At 41.7% G+C, this 18,478-nt stretch overlaps 1 long non-coding RNA gene across 3 annotated transcripts; it reads left to right on the forward strand.

The window, feature by feature from the left end:
• The first annotated feature begins 273 nt into the window (after positions 1 to 273).
• On the forward strand, positions 274 to 18,043 carry LOC147825544 (uncharacterized). 3 transcript variants are annotated; one of them, XR_015440272.1, is made up of 5 exons: positions 274 to 1,623; positions 15,525 to 15,667; positions 15,825 to 15,934; positions 17,023 to 17,147; positions 17,609 to 18,043. It is a non-coding gene; the product is annotated as an uncharacterized LOC147825544 (long non-coding RNA). The 3 variants fall into 3 exon arrangements; XR_015440270.1 differs by having other exon boundaries at positions 17,622 to 18,042; XR_015440271.1 differs by lacking the exon at positions 274 to 1,623 and adding an exon at positions 9,332 to 10,843 and having other exon boundaries at positions 17,622 to 18,043.
• Positions 18,044 to 18,478: the final 435 nt, after the last annotated feature.

The raw sequence follows: 18,478 nt of genomic DNA on the forward strand, positions 1-18,478 counted from the left end.
ACGCCGACACCCCGCCCCCCGACACCAAGACAGCCCGCCCACGGCACCCCGACACCCCGCCCCGACACCGAGACGCCCCGCCCCCCCGGCCCTGGCGCCCCGCTATCTCCGCCCCCCCAAAACACCCTCCCTCCCTTCCGCACCAAAGCACTCCGCCCCCCAATCTCCATACCCCCTTCCCACCCCTAAGACCTCGCCTCCCAGATCCCCACACCCAGACCACGGGCACTCCAAGTCACCCCACCCCCACCCCCTGAACCTCGGACACCCCGCCCACTCCTACCCCACCCTCCTAAAACCTCAAACTCTAACACTCCACGTGGTTCCTGCCCACGTCTCCCCTCCTAACCTCCCGGGTCCTAAGCGCCCTGCTCCATATCCCACCTCCCATCTGGCCAGGGCGCCCCACGCGGCCGGCCGGGGGCTCAGCAGAACCCTGGTCGCCCCGCCCCACCAACCTCTGACCTTTAACTCCAAACCCCAGCCCTGGCCTGCCCTCCTCACCTCGATGCACTGTAGCTGTGCAGTACACTTTCGGGTCCGGACTCGGCCGTTCTGTCCCGCGCGAGGCGCACACGTGGCCACGAAGGGCGGCTGCGGTGACCCGGGACAGGAGGCCGAGGCTGTCCTCCGGTCGGGTTCCCTCCCTCCGGGGCGCCAGACAGGAGCTGGGGACAGAGCACCGACTGGGCTGCAGCCCCGGTCCGCATTCAGCTGTCGGCCAGAGACGAAGGGGAAAGGTGACGCTTCTCTACACCACAGCACGGGCGTCCTGGCCTCCCAGGACCAGGTCCATGGGGCGCCTCGCGGAGGCTGGGTGCCTAGGTGTGCGCGTGTGTGCACACCTGTGTACGCGAGGGTATGTGCTTGTGCATGCGTGTGTGGGTGCGCGTGTATGCTCGGGTGTGTGCGCGCTACGGTGCGTGTCACAACGTGGAGACCCGCGTCAAGGTGTGGTCCCGTGAACACCTCAGCTGTTTTCTGAGCTTTTCAGGACAGGCGCCCTTAATGTGGGTCTCACCCCAACCACCACTCACCTTTCCTGCCTCCCCTGTGGACCTTTCCAGCCTTCTCTGTAGGCTCATTTTCTCCTAGGAGGAATTCCAGAATCCAGCACTTCGAACACACACCTGGTCCTCCCGGGTGAAGATCGGGGCTGGGGGCGCCAGGGTTTACACACCACCCAGGAGGAAAGCTGCCAGACCGCCTCACCCCATGTGACGGCCAGAACTCGCCTGCAGACCAGATCGGCTTGTAAAACGTTCATATTGTAAGTGTGTCTTTGTGTGTTTTATTTATTTACCTGTTGGGGCATCCTCAAGTTCACGTCGTGGAGAAAATATGAAGAAATCATGCGAACCAGTCCTGAAGTGTGATTGTGAGCAGGAGACCTGCTTTTCCAAGTTTCCCTTCCTTTTGGAATGACTTTACTAGTGACTGCGGAAGGATCTGCGTCCGTAAGACTTAGCAAGGAGCAGTGCATCTCTGTGCACGTCAGCGGAAGGATTCATCCACACTCAGACGCTGCTTCTCCGTGGGGGAATTCATTCTTCCGTGAGAGAGCAGCCGGCTCAGAGTTGGGGACGATACTTGAGGACCAGAATCTGGAGGACGCTGTTATCAGTAAGATTCAGCAAAACATACAGCCTACTAAATCGAAAGTCACATTGGTGACCATTCAATTAGTGCAGAGCCGCTTCCAAGACGTCCTTGCTGGGTCTCCATCTGGCCGAGGCCGCAGCATTCTCCACCCCTAGGAATCTACCGGATTTTTTTTTAGAAAGATGTTCTCTTGCTATCCTGCTTCTCCTGTTCCGCTGAGCTCGGTCTCCTGGCCACATTCACAGCCTTCTCTCCGTCGGGGGGTGCCCTTCCAATCCAACTGCCAGGTCCCCTGGTCGTTTCATATCACGCCTTCCATTAGTGCTCCACGAGCTGGGAATTTGGGCTATCTAGCAAAAAGGAAACCTCTCCATCCCCTCTTTATTATATTAACTACGCTAGGTCCTAACCTCTACATGAAATTTTTAAAGAAATAGTCTTTATAAAATACACAGTAAAAGATTTTAGGAATGGATACTTGAATAAGTCATCTAGTCCCTTTTATGAAAAGGACACCAAGTGTTGGAGAGCTGAAGTGGATTCCTTTGGCTGTTTCCTTTCTCAGCTCTTATGTTTCCCGTTAAGGGTGGCTAGGCCTACTCCTCCTCTTTCCAATAGATAATGTCAGAATCATTTCATTGTATTCTTTCCATGTCCGACAGGTCTTTCCCCAGCAAATTCAGTGAAATTGGGGGAAAACAGAGAGACCAATACATAATTGAAGGCGTAGTGTTGTAGAATTGAAGAAATAGTGTTGCAGAATTTCAGTGCATGGAAATACATTCACTAAATGTCAAGTTAAAAATTATTGTATACAGTATGAAACCACTCTGAAAAACAAAATTATACACATCAAAACAAAAGATGCAGCCTACATGAAAATATTTGTTTATCACTAGTTGATTGGATTGATGGTGATTTTTAAAAAAAACTGCTCAATATTAGAACAGTTTTAGATTGTAGAAAATTTATAGACAGAACAGCAAGTTCTGTTCTACCCCGATCCAATTTCCCCTATTGTGAATCTTCCCTTAGTGTGGTCCATTTGTTATCGTCCATGAAGCAGCATTTGTTCACTGTCTTTAACACTTTGCTCATGTTTCCTCAGCATCTATTTCTGTCCTCTTCCCAACAGGGGGTCCCATCCAGAACAACACATCACATACAGCTGTCGCGTGTCCTTCCACCACTTTTGAGTGGGACAGTGTCCCAAATTTTCCTTATCTTTGATTAGTTGAACAGTTTTGAGGAGTATTATTTTTTTGTAGCGTTTCCCTTGATTAAGAATTACAAGATATGTCTCTCAGGGTTAGACTGGGTGTAGGAGTTTAGAGGGGAAGAGCCAGATTTTAAAGGGTCAATTTCATTACATCAAGGATACACTGTTGATGTGTTCCTTCTGTAAACCCAGCCACTGTCCTGAAGTAGTGCTCCTCAGGCTTCTCCCTGAAGAGAATGGTTTTATCCCCTTTCCTACTGTGTTCTTTGGAGGGAATCATGGTACACAGCTTATGCCCAATGAGTGGATGCTGGGTCCACCCCTTCCTCCTTCAGGTTGAAGTCTAGTATGTGATTCTTAATTCTGCACAACGATTTGTCTATTCTATTCATTCTTTTTGTTGTTGTTATACTCGGTATGGAACCCAAGGCCTTCATGGTGAGCTACCTCCCCTTCCCTTTTTTGATTTTTTTTTTTATGTTGACATAGAGTGTTATTAAGTCACTGTGTTGCCCAGGCTAGACTTGAACCTTCTGCCTCAGCTTCCCAGAGTGCTGGGATTGTAGGCATGGGGCACCACATTTAGCTCTGTTAATTCATCCTTATACTGATATAGACTCATAAATGTCTTTTAGATATTTCTTTTTTACCTTGGTTTATAATTCAATACTATTTTTATTGTTCACATGTTTTCAGTTTTAGCCATTGGGAGCTCTTGCAGTGGGCTTCTGTGTTCATTCAACATACTCGACTATTATGGCTATTTTTCTAATTTTTAAAAATTATTCTTTGATTTCTGGTATTACAAGATACTCCAGGCTCATCTTTTTTCTTTTTTTTTCTTATTTTTTCCCCATTCCTAGCCCTCCCTTCACCCCCTCCACCCTTCTCTATTTACAAAGACTTTATTTCCATTTTTTCCATTTCTCATCATTTTTCCTTTCCCTTCTTTCCTTTCCCCTGCCCCTCCCACTACCCCTACCCCTTTGGTCCTTTTCTTCCTATACTCCAGGCTCATCTTGTGTCTTTCTAGGATCAGCTAGGAGGAACCATTTTCCCAAGGAGTCTTGGATGCTTGAGAACAATATTAGAAACAAATATTTGGGGGCTAAAGTTCCTGGTTGCTTTTGGGCTGTCTTTGCTTTAACCCCTCCCAATTGACAGAGTAGGATGTGTTCAAATCAGTGTGTACACATGTTTTACAAGAAGTTCATCGAAGTTCATTCACGGCTATCATAAACTGAACAAAGTTTATATTGACGCCTATTACTCTAATGTCTTACCTCACAGTTCACTATAGTCCCTGTAACTTAGCTTCACATTTTAACAAGTGGGAAATCTGGCTTAATGGCTAATTTTTAAATTGCTCTTCAATAGCAAAAACATACTAATTTTTGTTTATTATTATTTTTAAAAAAATTTTTTTAGATGGTTTAAATGAAGGAAGACAAGCATCATTGCTTAATTTTGATCATGTGAAAAACTGTTAAATACTATTAAGGAACCATTAGAAAGAACAATTGTACACTGAGAAGGCATCTGCTAGCAATATTCCAGATCAATGTACAGAAACTTAACTTTTCACCAAAACATAAGTGGATATCAACCACATGCTACTTCTTGCAAGTCCAATTTACAATGAAGCTGAATGTAGAGCCCAAAGCATTGCATTTAGGGGCCAATTCGTAGCAACACAATTATTAGTGCTCCCTAGTTCATACCAGATTCATCTTTTGTGCATGTCTTGGTCAATATCAGCTTCCAAGACTTGGGAAGAAGTTTGGATTTATTTACTCTTCCTTCTGCAGGGTGGGACCCCAAGTGACCACTGCCTGGACACAGGAGGGGGGAATTCTAGGCTAGATACAGTTCAGTTCCTGGGTTTTTTTGGGTCAGATGCTTAGTTCTCTGAGCCTCAGTTTCCTGACTTACACACTTAGATGACATTAATGCACTTGTTCAATGCAGTCGCATGATCATTCACCCAAACTCTGTAAATCTTTTGTTTTAAATCCAAACGTAATACAGGTTAATCAGTTTTGTCCTACCAAATAACGGAAGGTTTTTCTATACAATTTTCCTTCCCTTCTTCCTTCTCTTTTTTCCTCCATTCTTACCTTCCTTCCTCTAGGAATTCTATTTTTTTCTGAAATGTGTCTAACAAAGCTTTATTTAAATATATATAATATATTTCTCTCATACTGTGTTTTGGAAATTTATACATATTTTCCAGCAAGCTTGTGCTTGTATTCAGCTCAGGTTGAGGATTAGCAAGCGTAGTTTTTTAGTGTTATTTCTGCACCCAAGGAGAAACCCACCCATGAAGGAGGCACGTTTTTTCTTTCTAAAAGTATTAGTGGTCCAGCCCTCCTCCCGCCTGGTTTAGGCCATCCATCTGTGAGTTCCCCCCTGCCCAAAGGCCCCTCCATGGGTTGCATCTCTCTCCCTCCCCACCCTACCTGATGAGGCTGCCATACCAGAGCCAGGAGCTGTGCTCTCCTGTTGCTGGTTTCTTCATGTTGGCACTGCGGTAGATCACATGGATGAAGGTGGAGAGAGATTCATAGTCAATGTGAGACAATAATAATAAAGGATTGATGGCTGTACTCATTTTTAAAAATTAGTATACATGTGTACCACATGATTATATTCATTTTGGGGAATTGCTACATGTACGTTGATGGGAAGGGGGTTGAGAAAGAGAAGGGGGAGAGAATAAAAATGATCTCATAGTTTTCCCCCCAACCTGTCCTGATGATTTTTCTTCCTTTTGGAATGGTACAGAAAGAGAGAGGGAAGATGTGAAAGAACTCCTGGTGCCATAGAACCTGCATATGATTAATTCATATATAGTTTTCTTGCTAGGGAAAAAAGATATCTTCAGAAAAAAAAAAACAAGTGAAATGTCATTAGACAACAAACAAACTCAGACCGTTTGACATTCAAAAATTTGGTCTTCAGCCTGTCAAACAAAGCGAATAATTCTGCTGTGACCTTTGGGAAATAGCCTTTCAGACAGGAAAAGGAATGTAAGCAAAATGAGTTAATGTTCAAGTAGAAACATTTCAAAAATAAGTTCCACCTGACTGTTTGCATGCAGTAACACACCGTACATGTCCAGAAAACATGTAAACATCTAGATACTTAGTTCTTTCGTCAACACAGGCACAACCAGTAGACACCTACAGAAGTGGAGGTGAAATCTCCCTCTGTGGGATCACATCTTTTCCGTGCTCCACTCCTTTGCCAAACAGCAGTGAAGTTTAGTGCTGTTTTTATCTTTTTGCATGGAGGTAATCTCTTCTGCTTCCTACATAGATGTAGGTTTTATGAGGATGATAATGTAAGTCGAGAAGACTAAAAAATGTGAAAAATGTGGACCCTGAACTTTGCAGTTACATGGGATAATGGAGTACAAATTATCTCACTGACAAATTAAATGACAAAATAAAATTTTTTGAACAATGACTCCATAGCTATGTTAAAAAATAAAATGCTGGCAATGCCAAAATTAAGCACTCATCACATTGATAATGGTAGTCGAGAAGACTATCAGGTTTGTCCAAAATCTTAGTTTAGAAGGAAAATCAGTCCCAGAGCCTCTGGAGATGAAGCCAGCTTTGCTAAGACCTTACTTTTGTCCTTGTAGACAACCCAGAGGACTCAGGTAAGCATTTTGTGCTTTAGGCTTCTGACCTACCAAACGGTGAGATAAGTTAAGAGTTGTCTTTACTCACTAAATTTGTGGCAATTTGTTATAGTAATGATAAAAAATATGCATTAGGTTGAAATGTAGTCTCCTCTGGTATCAAATGGCAAATGTTCATCTCTTAATGTGATCTGGAATGATATTTTTCATATTTCATCTATGAAAGGTTTTTGTTATACAGGCATTGCTAAGAACTGATAACAATATAGGCATAGGATTTAGTTGAGCATATTCATATCTTGGAAGCATCTCTGTATTCTCCTAGATGAATGGGCCTTTTGATTCTTTGCTTTTAATGTGGCTCAATGGATACTGAAATGTGAATACACACATCACAACCAGGAAAATGCTGCAGTAGGTGTGTTTTCTCTCAGAACTGTAGTTCATCAGTTTGCATAAGAATGAAGATCTAGCTAAATATTTTCACTTTTGACAGTGCAACGCATCTAGAGCATTTGACATACATTTGATTGAAACAAATTCCCTTGTTGTGAAAGAGACTACGGACGCATACATTTCAATATGGGCATTAGTTGGTCACACTATCAGCTCCTTAGGAAAAGCTAATTTCAAAACTGCTCAGTGTTTGATGACAGTGGTTGAATGAACTCATTCAGAAAACATTCACTCTGGGCTCTGAGCTCAAATTCAACTGACGGTTAAGTTCACAGGAGTGAAGGGAACACACCACAGTTTCAGATGTTTTCTGTGAAGAGTCTGTTGATGAATGACCTCAGGCTTTAGACACCTGATATTTTCACAAACTGTAAATTTATAAAAAGTAATCTCTTTCTATCCCTCACATATTTTTCACCATCATCAGTGGAATCACATCCTAGCAGATTCTACTTCAGCTAGTATTAAACTAGTATTTTCTTGGTTCTTTTAATATTCTCATCTACTTCTTCCAAATGTTGCTGTTGTCTGAGTTAAAGATGTGATGAGTGCTTAATTTTGGCATTGCCAGCATTTTATTTTTTAACATAGCTATGGTGTCATTGTTTAAAACATTTTATTTTGTCATTTAATTTGTCAGTGAGATAATCTGTACTCCATTATCCCATGTAACTGCAAAATTCAGGGTCCACATTTTTCAATTTTGATACGATTTACAACAGTCATAAAAATGCTATGGGATGGTGTTATTCATGGCATGTGGAATGCAGTGGAACAACAACGGTGTGATGCGACTTGCCATGGACCATGCAGCAGAGCAAAGTCAGGAGAATGCAGAACACAAGCTTTGTGGTGGCTGCTGAGCCCCGCAGTGACAGGGACACAGGAGCAGCTATGGCGTGCAGATGAATCAGCAGTGCTGCACTCTCATAAAACTTTAATCATGCATGCTAAGATTGGAATTTCACCTGAATTTTCCCATTACATGAATTACTATTTTATTTTGATTTTACTTCAGCTATTTAAAAAAGGAAAATCCTGCACAGCTTATAATTTATATGAAAACAGATAGCAGGATGAATTTAGCCTGTGGGCTGTAGGTTGTAGAGCTCCAAATCTAGAAATGTGTCCTTCATTGAAAAATAATTTTAAGAAACTTAAACTGTCAACTATTTACCATTTTGCTTTTGCTCTGCTATCCTCAGAGGGAATGGTAGGACAGAATGAGGACTGTGGAAGTGGAAAGCAAAAGACATATTCATGTATGTCTCAGAGCAAATCTGCTTACAAATGAGCTCAGAATTCCATGTCCACTGTGAGTGGGGGAGCGTAGAATAATGCAAATGAAAAATAATATTTGTATGATTTCCCTTTAACTTTTCTTATTTTATTTGGGCAGGAGTTTGATTCATAAAGTGAGAATGTGGAGAAAAACATCACATTTGGTGATGAAATATTTCCACTGTGACTCTTTTTGGTATGAAACACTGTTTTAATCATCCTGCAAGTGTTAAAATGTGCCCTAGCATTTTTGTTATTGTTCGTTTGGTTTTTAAGATGGTGGTCTTACTGTATTGCTCAGGCTGGCCTCAAACTCTTGAGCTCAGGCGATCCCCCCGCCTCAACCTCTCACATAACTCAGACTACATGTACACACCATTGCACCCAGCTTTCTTATTCTTTTCTAAGAGCAAATAAGAAGAATCTCTTTAGTTATGCAGTAACTAAACTTTAGTAGTATAAATCTTTAGTTGCTATGAGGTATAATAAAAAAGTGACTTTAATTTTCTTAAAAAGTTACAGCAAGAGAAACACTGCCATAAATCCCCCTCAAAGTACTCCATCTTGATCTGAATACATTCCATCATTCTTGCCATTTTCTGAGGCAGGTCTGGAAGTCCTCATTTGTATTTTTAGTTGCCCTGTTGTGGCTCCCTCATTGTCCTGAATTTATTCGAAAGGTTTACCTTTCATGGTCATTTGACTTTGCACAAGAGTCAAAAGTTGCACAGTTCCGTATCTGGTGAATAAGATGGATGGAGACACATGGTTATGTTTTTATGAGCCTGCCTGTCCATTGGATGGCACTCAGTAGCACATTAGCCATATTTTTGATTTTACCTGTGAACACATTATGGAACAAGGAATTCCAGATCTGCTCCTAAAAGTGGTAAGGACTTTGGAATAAGTGTGGTTGAAGTAGGAGGAGAGGATTTTGTGGGTGATTCATGGCAATGTGTCTTTTATTGTAATAATTTTTAATTGAAACATTTACTATATATTTCGATCATGCCTTATATACAGTTTCAAAATTACATCTTAAATACAAAAAAAAAAAAAACCCAACAAAAAACCCCTGAGGGTTCTAGAGCAGACTTCAGCAGAGATGGAACCACTCTAGCATTTAAAACCCTGGCCTGGGAGCCGGGCAGCTGCTGCCCGCTCCACTCCCTGTGTGTCTTCCTCTCCCTCCCATGCCATGTCCTCACTCATGCAGGGATTGGCACAGCAATCAGGACGGGACTGGGCTCAGTCTAGAAAAAGTAAAATGGGACTTGGTGTCAGCTTCTGGAACTCCTTTCAGTGTTTCCTCCTAGAGTCTATACAATACCATCCGCAGTCTGAATCCAAGCCTGATATTTAGCACTCATTATTTTTCCCTGTATGACATGTACTCAAATCAGTTCTTTCATATTTTTCAGCAATAAAATAACAAATTTACTAAAGCAAAGTTGTCTATTACAATGCTGTTGTAAAGCAATTGTAATGTCAATAGTGTTAATCATAATAATTAACATTTATGCAACCCTTACTAAGAGCCAGGACTTTTGCATACACTCTCTTATTGCTCCTCACAGAAGCCCTAGGTAGAAAATGTTAATTGTATCATGCTCCAGAAGAATTAATTGGGACTTCAAGAGGGTAAATAATTTTCCTAAGGTCTTGTAACCACTAGATGGCAGAGCCTGGATTCAAATCCAGGTGTATCTCTTTCAAAGCATACATATTGATTTAAAAGAGAAAGCAGATAAGGTAAATGAAGAAAAGCCATTGCTGTCCAAAAAAAGCCTGCTGTCATGTGACCTAGCATTTCCTTCATCTCTCAGTCATTATGAATTAAGCAGCTAAGACAAGGGTCAATTACAGCGTTTCTACATCTCTATTCCCAGTGGAGTTATTCTACATTAGTATTTAAGCAGTTACATTTCAGATAAAGCATGCAACATATAGGACATATTGATATCAAGACAAGTGAGTTATCAGTAACAATATTAGCTTTATTTTATAATATATTGCCCACTTGGCTACACAAATTGTGCTTACAACCAATAATTGTATTTTATTTCAAAAATTGAAATAAATTTTTGAGTGGGCATGTTAGGTTACAAAACCATCAACATAGAAAGCTTCAAGGTAATTATTGCCTTGACATTTCCTTTATGGAGCCTCATGGGGTAACAGCTATGCTTAGCTGAGCTCATAAAACAAAGTATTCCTGTTGTATTTCTTAGAGGTCATCACAGATACCCATTCATGCACCCCATCTGGAAGGATGAGTCTCCTCAGTACTGATTAATTTGTCCCTCTTAGCTGTGCAACAAATATTTTGATTGGAATTAAGAAAATCTATTTCATGAAAATTCCAATTTCTGAAATGAGCTAGTGATTTATAGTTTAAGATGCTTCCTTTTTCTATTAAAAACAATTGACCTTTTGCTCTCTTTCTAATGACAGTTCCTTGATTGTGTGAGGGTGGCTGTGGAATAGACCAACAAAAGCAGTGTTTAAAATGAGCGCTGACAAGCTTGGATGACTGTGTAAATATGAATCTAAGTTGTGGAAGGTGACTTCTAAAAGCTGTGATCTGAAAATCAGCAGACATCCAACTAAGTTCACCATATACTGTAAGAACACCAGTAAGTGTTTGAGAGACTAAAAGATTGCTAGCTTAGTCACTAGAAATTTCTCAAAGTTGAAATTGTATATTTTTTCACCAACATATAATCTTTGCTCACATCTCTGGTTTAAATAACATGGGTAATCATCACTCTGATGAAAACTTGCCCATGGTGAAGATAAAATCCTGATACCACATGGAGTGATATTAATTGTACCAAGGCTAGAAATCCCCAAAACACTAATAGGAAGTAAATACAATAATAGCAGAATTCACAATGTCCTAATACCAGGACATACACTAAAAGGATGTCTTGAATATTGTTTATTCAATACATTCTGTAATATTGGACTCTGAAATCCTAGAAAGTTATGATCACGAATGAAGTGGTGGCCCAGGTACAAAGCCTGTTAGTCTGTATCCAGAGAGTGGAGAGCCTTCTGGCCATATCCACCAAAATTGTTGTTCTAACAGAGTCCAGTGAGTGGGGAAAAAACATTAACACACTTTGATGCATTTAGCCATATGGTCATTGTAGACAGCTGACAACTGTATTCATATAAGTTATCATTGGACTGTACTAAACATTTTTGGGAAGTAAACATGTAGATTATTGGCTTAATTCTGGCACTCATCAGCACAACTGTCTGCTGAATTGCTCTCTTGTTCAATATTTTATAGGTGCTTTTGTTCTTAAGTGTCAATTCCCTTCCTCAGTCATATAAATAAAACAGAAATTCCACAGAGCAGGTTGAGAAAAACCTTTTCATCATGGCAGCATTCAGCACAGATATCAGTTGCATTTGACATTCTTCCCCCTGTCTCTTGATGGGAATTTTGTGTCTCACATGTTCACATCTCTGTCTTCTGCATTGACTATGGCTTGCCCACATTCTGAACCACCATGTGATTTGGTGGTCCTCTTTTTTTATTGCTATGTGTTCTTTCTTTTTCACAGCCATACCTTGGCACTTCACAGCTTTCAAATTCATCAAATTTGGTACTCAGTGCAGTTTGACATGAAAATTTTGTCCTTGTGCTTGTTGTTTGGTATTCTATGAGCCATCTAGAACCTGTCAGTATCAACTGCCTTGTGCCTTGCTGCCCTTTTCAGCCCAAACAATTTGTCTGATACTCAGGGTTTTGGTACTCTTCACACTGTGCAGAACCAATTGATGTTGGGAACTAAGGCACCACTGTTTTCTCCATCTGCCTTCTTGATGGAGAATCTTCCCATGGCTGAGGACTCCACTGATCTGCACTCTTTAATGTCTGTCATTACTCTCCATGGCTTCTCATGTCAGCTTCACCACGTGCAGTCCAGCTCAGTATATGTTACTTCTTAATATATTAAACCTGTGTACTGGCTAATTCAGCATCTATGCTATTATAAAAGTTCATTGTTGTCTGTTTAAATTTTAGACTGGGTAGTACATTCTATGTTATAAATTCCAAACTGAAGTCAGGTGTAGTAGCAGCACAGTGCTGCTGTTATCTCAGCATTCTCAGAGGCTGAGGTAGGAAGATCACAAGTTGGAACATAGCCTAGAAAACTTACCAAGACTCTGTCTCAAACTAAAACTATTTTTTAAAAAGGGTTGGGGATGCAGATCAATGTGAAGGTCCTGGGTTCCATTACCAGTACCATTAAACAAGGCAGAAAGAGGCGGGGGGAGATTGCTCAAACTTAAATATGAAAAATAGCAAGTAAATATGCATTTAGAAATGCACACAGTTCTTTTAGTCTCTACTTTCTATTATCTGTTTGTCAATATTTATAATAAATTAACAGTTGTTATTTTCACTTGATCATTGGATGTTTGTCTGGAGGAAAAGCGATTCCCAGGGAAGCTTGTGAAAATGTTGCTACCTGCCACCAGCTGGGCAAGTTGCTGAAGTAAAGGGAACTTAGCTTATTTGGTCTCTAAGTCTTATAGCTCCTCTGTTGAGCACGAATATTTGGTGCCATTTTTTGCAGGCTCATTGCAATTCTCTTGGTGATACTGACCCGGGCCCGAATTTGAACTGAGACCTACCTATTCCAGTGCTTACAATTTTGCTATGCTATGCTGGAAAAGTTCTCCAAAAGCGGAAATAATTATTTCCTGGGGAAATAAAGTTGCAGTGGGTGCCCAGCCTGCCTGTCAGAGGTGCAGCAGTATTCTGTGGTGGGGTGAGCATCCGCAGGCCTCGGGCACCATATTTGGTCCAAGTCACTAAGAGAAGTCACAGGCAGTGTGCATCAACTGTCCCCCCAATCCTGGGTCAGCCGTCTCGTTCTTGGCAGAGTAAAGTCACAATTGCATGTTCAGTCATCTTTTGCTTCCATAATATTTCAATGCACATTTTGCCACAGCTTTAATGTAACAACAATATTTCCAGGTTCACAGTTGTAACAAGTGTCTGGCCTAACTACCTTGTCTGTTTGCTTTTCCTTGAAAATCACACAGTAAACAATTTCTGAGAGTGCCTGTTTTTGGAAAGCTTGACATCTCCTGGGGGGTGGTCTCCAAGAGCAGGGTAATTCTGGGCAAAATTAAAGGAATTTGATTTAGAATAACTGAATAGAGAGGCAATATAGATAAATATCTATATTTCAGTTACTTTCATGTATTCCATTTTTATAGCTTTTAGCATCCTTAACCTGAAACAGAAGTATTATTATTTTCCTTATGCAGTATTTGGTGATGATCATAATAAAAATGAAATACAAGGCACCTGAGAGTGTACAGCAGTGGTATTCAAAACAAAGACTTCAGTCAGTCAGTCAACCAAGCATCACTGAAAGTCTGTTAGAGACAGGGTGGTGGTGGGGTTCTTACCGCCTGTGCTTTCAAAGCTCTCTGCTGACTCTGCTATGTGCTGGGGTTTGAAGAACTTTGTCCTAGAGCTCTGCTGCCTAAGACCAGGTCTGCAAACCCCAGCCCAGCCCCTCAGACTCACCCCAGGCCCATCGAAGCACAACTCCTGTTTGCCAAGATCTCCGGGTTAACAGTACACACAGAGAAGGAAGACCTAGATAAGATCTCGCAGGGTAAATGACTACACCCTACATTTGCCTCCTGTCCTAACATTGCTGATGTGTACCTACCCTCATGGAAATGGTCTGATGGCCTGAGGCATTTTGCTTGTTTGTTTTCAAGGTTGGGGAGCAGGCAGCCAGAATCACACACATGGCCTCGCAGCCCATGACCCAGGAAGAAGCAGCAGCGTTGGGGTGACTGCTGCTTGCCCCGGTGCAGGGGGCTGGGACTGGCTGAAGCCCTTTCATCACCCAGGTGGCATGGTGGAATATGCCTAAACCCTGCATGATGCACTTCAATATTTTGAGCTAAAGTATTGAAGCTTTTGGTCAATGCAGCTAGAGGACCCCCTGCACCTGAACCAGTCAGTGCGGAGGGGTACTAAGAGACTAGTAAGATAATAAACTCAGGTGAAAAAAACCATTGCTTGTAAGTGATTCAGTCTGGGCTAATTATGTATTTACTATACTTTTGCGAGTCTGTTAACTGAAGCAAGAATAAGAAAAATCAAATGAATAATGCATAAGTTTTCTTTTAATCAACATCAATGGTTGGGCCCCCATTTCAGGTGCACAGATAGCCAAATCGGGTGCACTGATGAGTTTGGTACAAACCAGGCAGAAAGAACAGGTAAGAAAGGGTTCAGAGCAAAGGACAGTCACAGGGGCTGCCCGTGCCAGTGGGTAACAGGGAGCCACCAGCTCCCCTTTCCTCAAGGATGACCACCGAGGTTGGAGCCTGTCACAGACTTTTCTGCGAGCACTTGTGCCTGCGTATCCCTATCGTTTCCCTCCTGTTTGGCCTTCAGGGCTGTTTGTGTTCCTACTCACCATGATTCTGGCTCCATCTTCCCTTTCTGGAGCTCTGCTGGGCACAGGCAGTGCCGGGGATGCCACTGATAGCAGCTGTCACTGGGCATAGCAGGCTTCCCTGGCATGCTTCATTTAATAAAAATAGATTTTGGCACTAGCATAAAACCTTTCATCCTTGACTCTTAAATTATTTCAAAAACATTAATTCTTGCAGAATTCCTGCAAGGCACATGTTATAGAGTCACAGATTCATGGAGACTTGGAGATAAAGGGAACTTGGAGATCACTGACTTCAAATCCCTTCATTTTTTGGATGAAAAATTAAAATCCCAGAAGGTGAAGTGACTTGCCCAAGCCGTTCTATTTTTAAAAGTGTGAGGTCACAGGGGAATTACTCCAAGCCATGAAATATATTTTAATTATTACAGAAATGAAACTTTAAATTCCATTTCCTAGCCTCAAGAGAGAGATTCGTTACCCTTCTTATAAAGAGAAAGAAGGGCTGGCAGATATCCAGAGGCTAGTTTTGTAAAACAATGCACTGATCACAAGTGAGTTAGTATTATTGATAATGAGAGATAATTTAAAATGGATCAAAGTTGTATACCATTGATAAGAAAAAGCAATGCTACTTCTACTTCTACTTATTTATTTTCAAGTTAGTGGTACTGAGTATAAAATAGTGCCAGGAACAAGAGCATATAAAGAAGTGCTCTTGAAAAGAAGAGCTGAATTCAAAATTTATGGATTTGAGAAGATTCAGAAAGTAAATAGTTGTCAAAATTAGGTCAAAAGGGAAAGGGCATTTGAGATGAAGTAGAATACATTCTACTTGAAGCATTCATTACATTCTCTTTGGTTCCAGGGATGAATGACAATGTTATGGTGAAGCCTAAGGACTAATATGTGAAGAAATAATGCAAATAAATGAAAATATGAATCATGAGTAGTGACAAGATTCCACTGAGGAAATTTATTTGAAGCATTTGGGGAAAATTTTCAGCTGAGGTGAATTAGAGGACTGAGAAGCCTATGAAAGCCCCACTAAACATTGTGTGTTACAATCCACTAAGAACACTGGAAGACACATGGATCTGAACAAATCCTACAATGACTTTCCTTCCACAGGTACTTGGGGCTCACTTTTCAAATTCTTCTTTTCCAGGAGATATGACTGAATCCAGAAATTTATATCTCAAAAGACAACACAGTCAAAAAACTGATTTTGATTGATGCCCAAAGACAACAAGGGGGAGTTAGGATAACGATATAAATGTGAGTAGATGATGGTGATGTTTTAAGATAACAGATACAGAACATGTGGCCTCTCATTCCTGATATCATGTTGGGACAGAAGAGGAAAAGACCTTAGAGATGATTATTGATATATACAGCAGCAAAAATGAGTCTCAAAATGATTATGCCAAGTGAAAGAAGCCAAGCAAAAATACGCACGCATGATTGCATTTGTACAAAGCCCTAGAAAAGGTAAACTAACTTACAGCGACAGAACCCACATGAGTGAGTGCTTGGAGATGGGTTCAGGGTAGGGTGTTTTATAAAGGAGCATGAAGAAACCTCTGGAGATTAAGCACATGCTCATCATCTTGACGTCTTGGTAGCTTCATGGAGATATATATGCATCAAAACTTACCAAATTGTACATGTTATATGACACCATTTTCTTGTGTGGCAACCATACTTCATTAAAACAGTTTCTTAAAGGAGATAAATGTAGATTACAGAAAGTCTATTTGCACCCAGATTGTGCAGTAATCTTGACAAATACTTCCTTGGACAGTACTTAAGAAGACAGGCTCATTGGACAGTGGATACCTTTACTTCCTGTGGAACAAAGGCACTTATTCCATAGTAATGCTTAAAATAAAGCACAACCATTGCCTCTCTGTGAAACACAGTGCCTCTGCATTGCATTGGTGGCATAGGACAGGTTCTCTTCTGCTGCCAAGATGCCTTCTGTCTGATGCCAAAGGTGGTTTGGATTCACTCTGTGGGTGAGGAACCAGCCCTCATATTATCACCTGAAAGATGGGGGTTGAAATATCTGTGCCACACTTCTCAGACTTAAAATAGATGTCCTTACTGAGAAATAGTTATACTTTTGTTGGTACCATGCAAGACTATGAGGATTCAAACAGGATATGGCCGCTTCTCTCTAGAAGCTTATGATAGATATAGATGAATAGGAGGGTAGTTAAATGAGAGATAGACAGACAATAGACAAATCAGTTACAACATGAGTTTTATAATACCAGTAATGTTATGAATATATAGAGTAGTAGCACAAAGGACAAGGAGCTATCTGGGGGTAGAATAAATTACATTTATTTGCTTTTTGAAAGAAAATATTTCAGCACACAGAGAAGAACCATGGAGATTAACCCTGGAGGAAATGTGGAAAAGCCCAGAGATACAAGGGAACAGTGTCTGGGGGATGCTTTGAAATGTATCACACTTCTTGGAAACAGTGAGTATAAGAGGAAGCAGGAGACACTGCAGAAAGTCCTGGGATGGGCCTGGGTACTGTCCCAAAGAACCTGAGCCAAGGGATTGGGAGAATGTGCAAGTATGTAATCGATGTAAAACTACCATAAATATATTACTGCACTGGAAAAGTAAAAATTAATGAACACACTAACATCAGTGTAAAAATGCATTGATTAAATATTTGACTGGTAAAATATATTTCTAGTGTTTAATAGGCACATAATAATTGTGGATATTTATAGGGTACAGTGTGCTATTTCAGTACCTGTACACTATTTGTAATGATCAGACTGAGGTAATCGGCATATCCATCATTTTAGACATTTGTAATTTCTTTGTGTTAAGAGCACTTACCATCTCCCCTACTAGCTAGCGTGAAGCAGTCGGTCATAGTTATTCTACTGTGCAGTACACCATGCAAAGTCATCTCCTAGCTGATAGAATTCTCTGCTAGATAACATGGCCCTGGACAACCCTGCATCCTAAAATGGCCCCTGCCTACAGGAAACCAGTCACTCCAGAGAGAACAAAGACCTGCTCTTTCCTGTCTCGCCCTCAGTCATAGCCAGTCATCTGCCTCCATCACACTCCTCCAGCCCTTATAAACCTCACCCAGCCAAGCCCTGGTTGCTGCTCTCGCCATTGTTCGAGACAGCCTGGCAGCTCTGTCCCTTAATAAAAGCTCTGCTTTGGGTGTTCGTGTTTCAGCTCATTTTATTTCTCTCATTATTGGTGCTGAACAGCGGGGAGGGATGTGATTGGGATTTTGCGAGGGTCCCCCCACTGGCCAAGGTTGATTGGCCTCCTGACTGCCCTTGTCGGACCCTGCCAAGCCAACACCCTACCAGGAGCCTTCACTCCTGCCCTTGCTGACTCTTAACATCCACGCTGGCCTTCAGTTCCTGGGTGAGTACTCAGATTAGCCTCTCTCTCTTGGTCCTCTGCCTCTCACTCAAAAAAATCTCAGTGTTCTCACTCAAAAAAATCTTAGCACTAAGTCAGACCGACTCTTCTCAGCCCGTGGCCAGGACCGCTGCCCCTGGGGAACTCCCCATTGACTCGGATCCTCTTGCTCGCTCTCTCTCTCTCCAGAGAGTGTCAAAGGGGATGAGGATGCTTCTCCCTCTTCCTTGGGAGCTTTTCTGATACTCACTCTACCTATCTGGCCTCCTCCCAGTATGGGAACCGCTCAATCAAACCCCGATGCTCAACTCCTCTACGATGTCTGTTAACCAACCTGAAAACCCTGGGGCTCGCTGGCAACATTAAGCCCAAACGGCTCATCTTTTACAGCAACCAAACATGGCCCCT

Source organism: Heterocephalus glaber, unplaced genomic scaffold (assembly GCF_053883595.1).
Source record: "Heterocephalus glaber isolate CG9 unplaced genomic scaffold, H.glaber_assembly_v1.0 deba00001497, whole genome shotgun sequence".
Lineage (NCBI taxonomy): Eukaryota > Metazoa > Chordata > Mammalia > Rodentia > Bathyergidae > Heterocephalus > Heterocephalus glaber.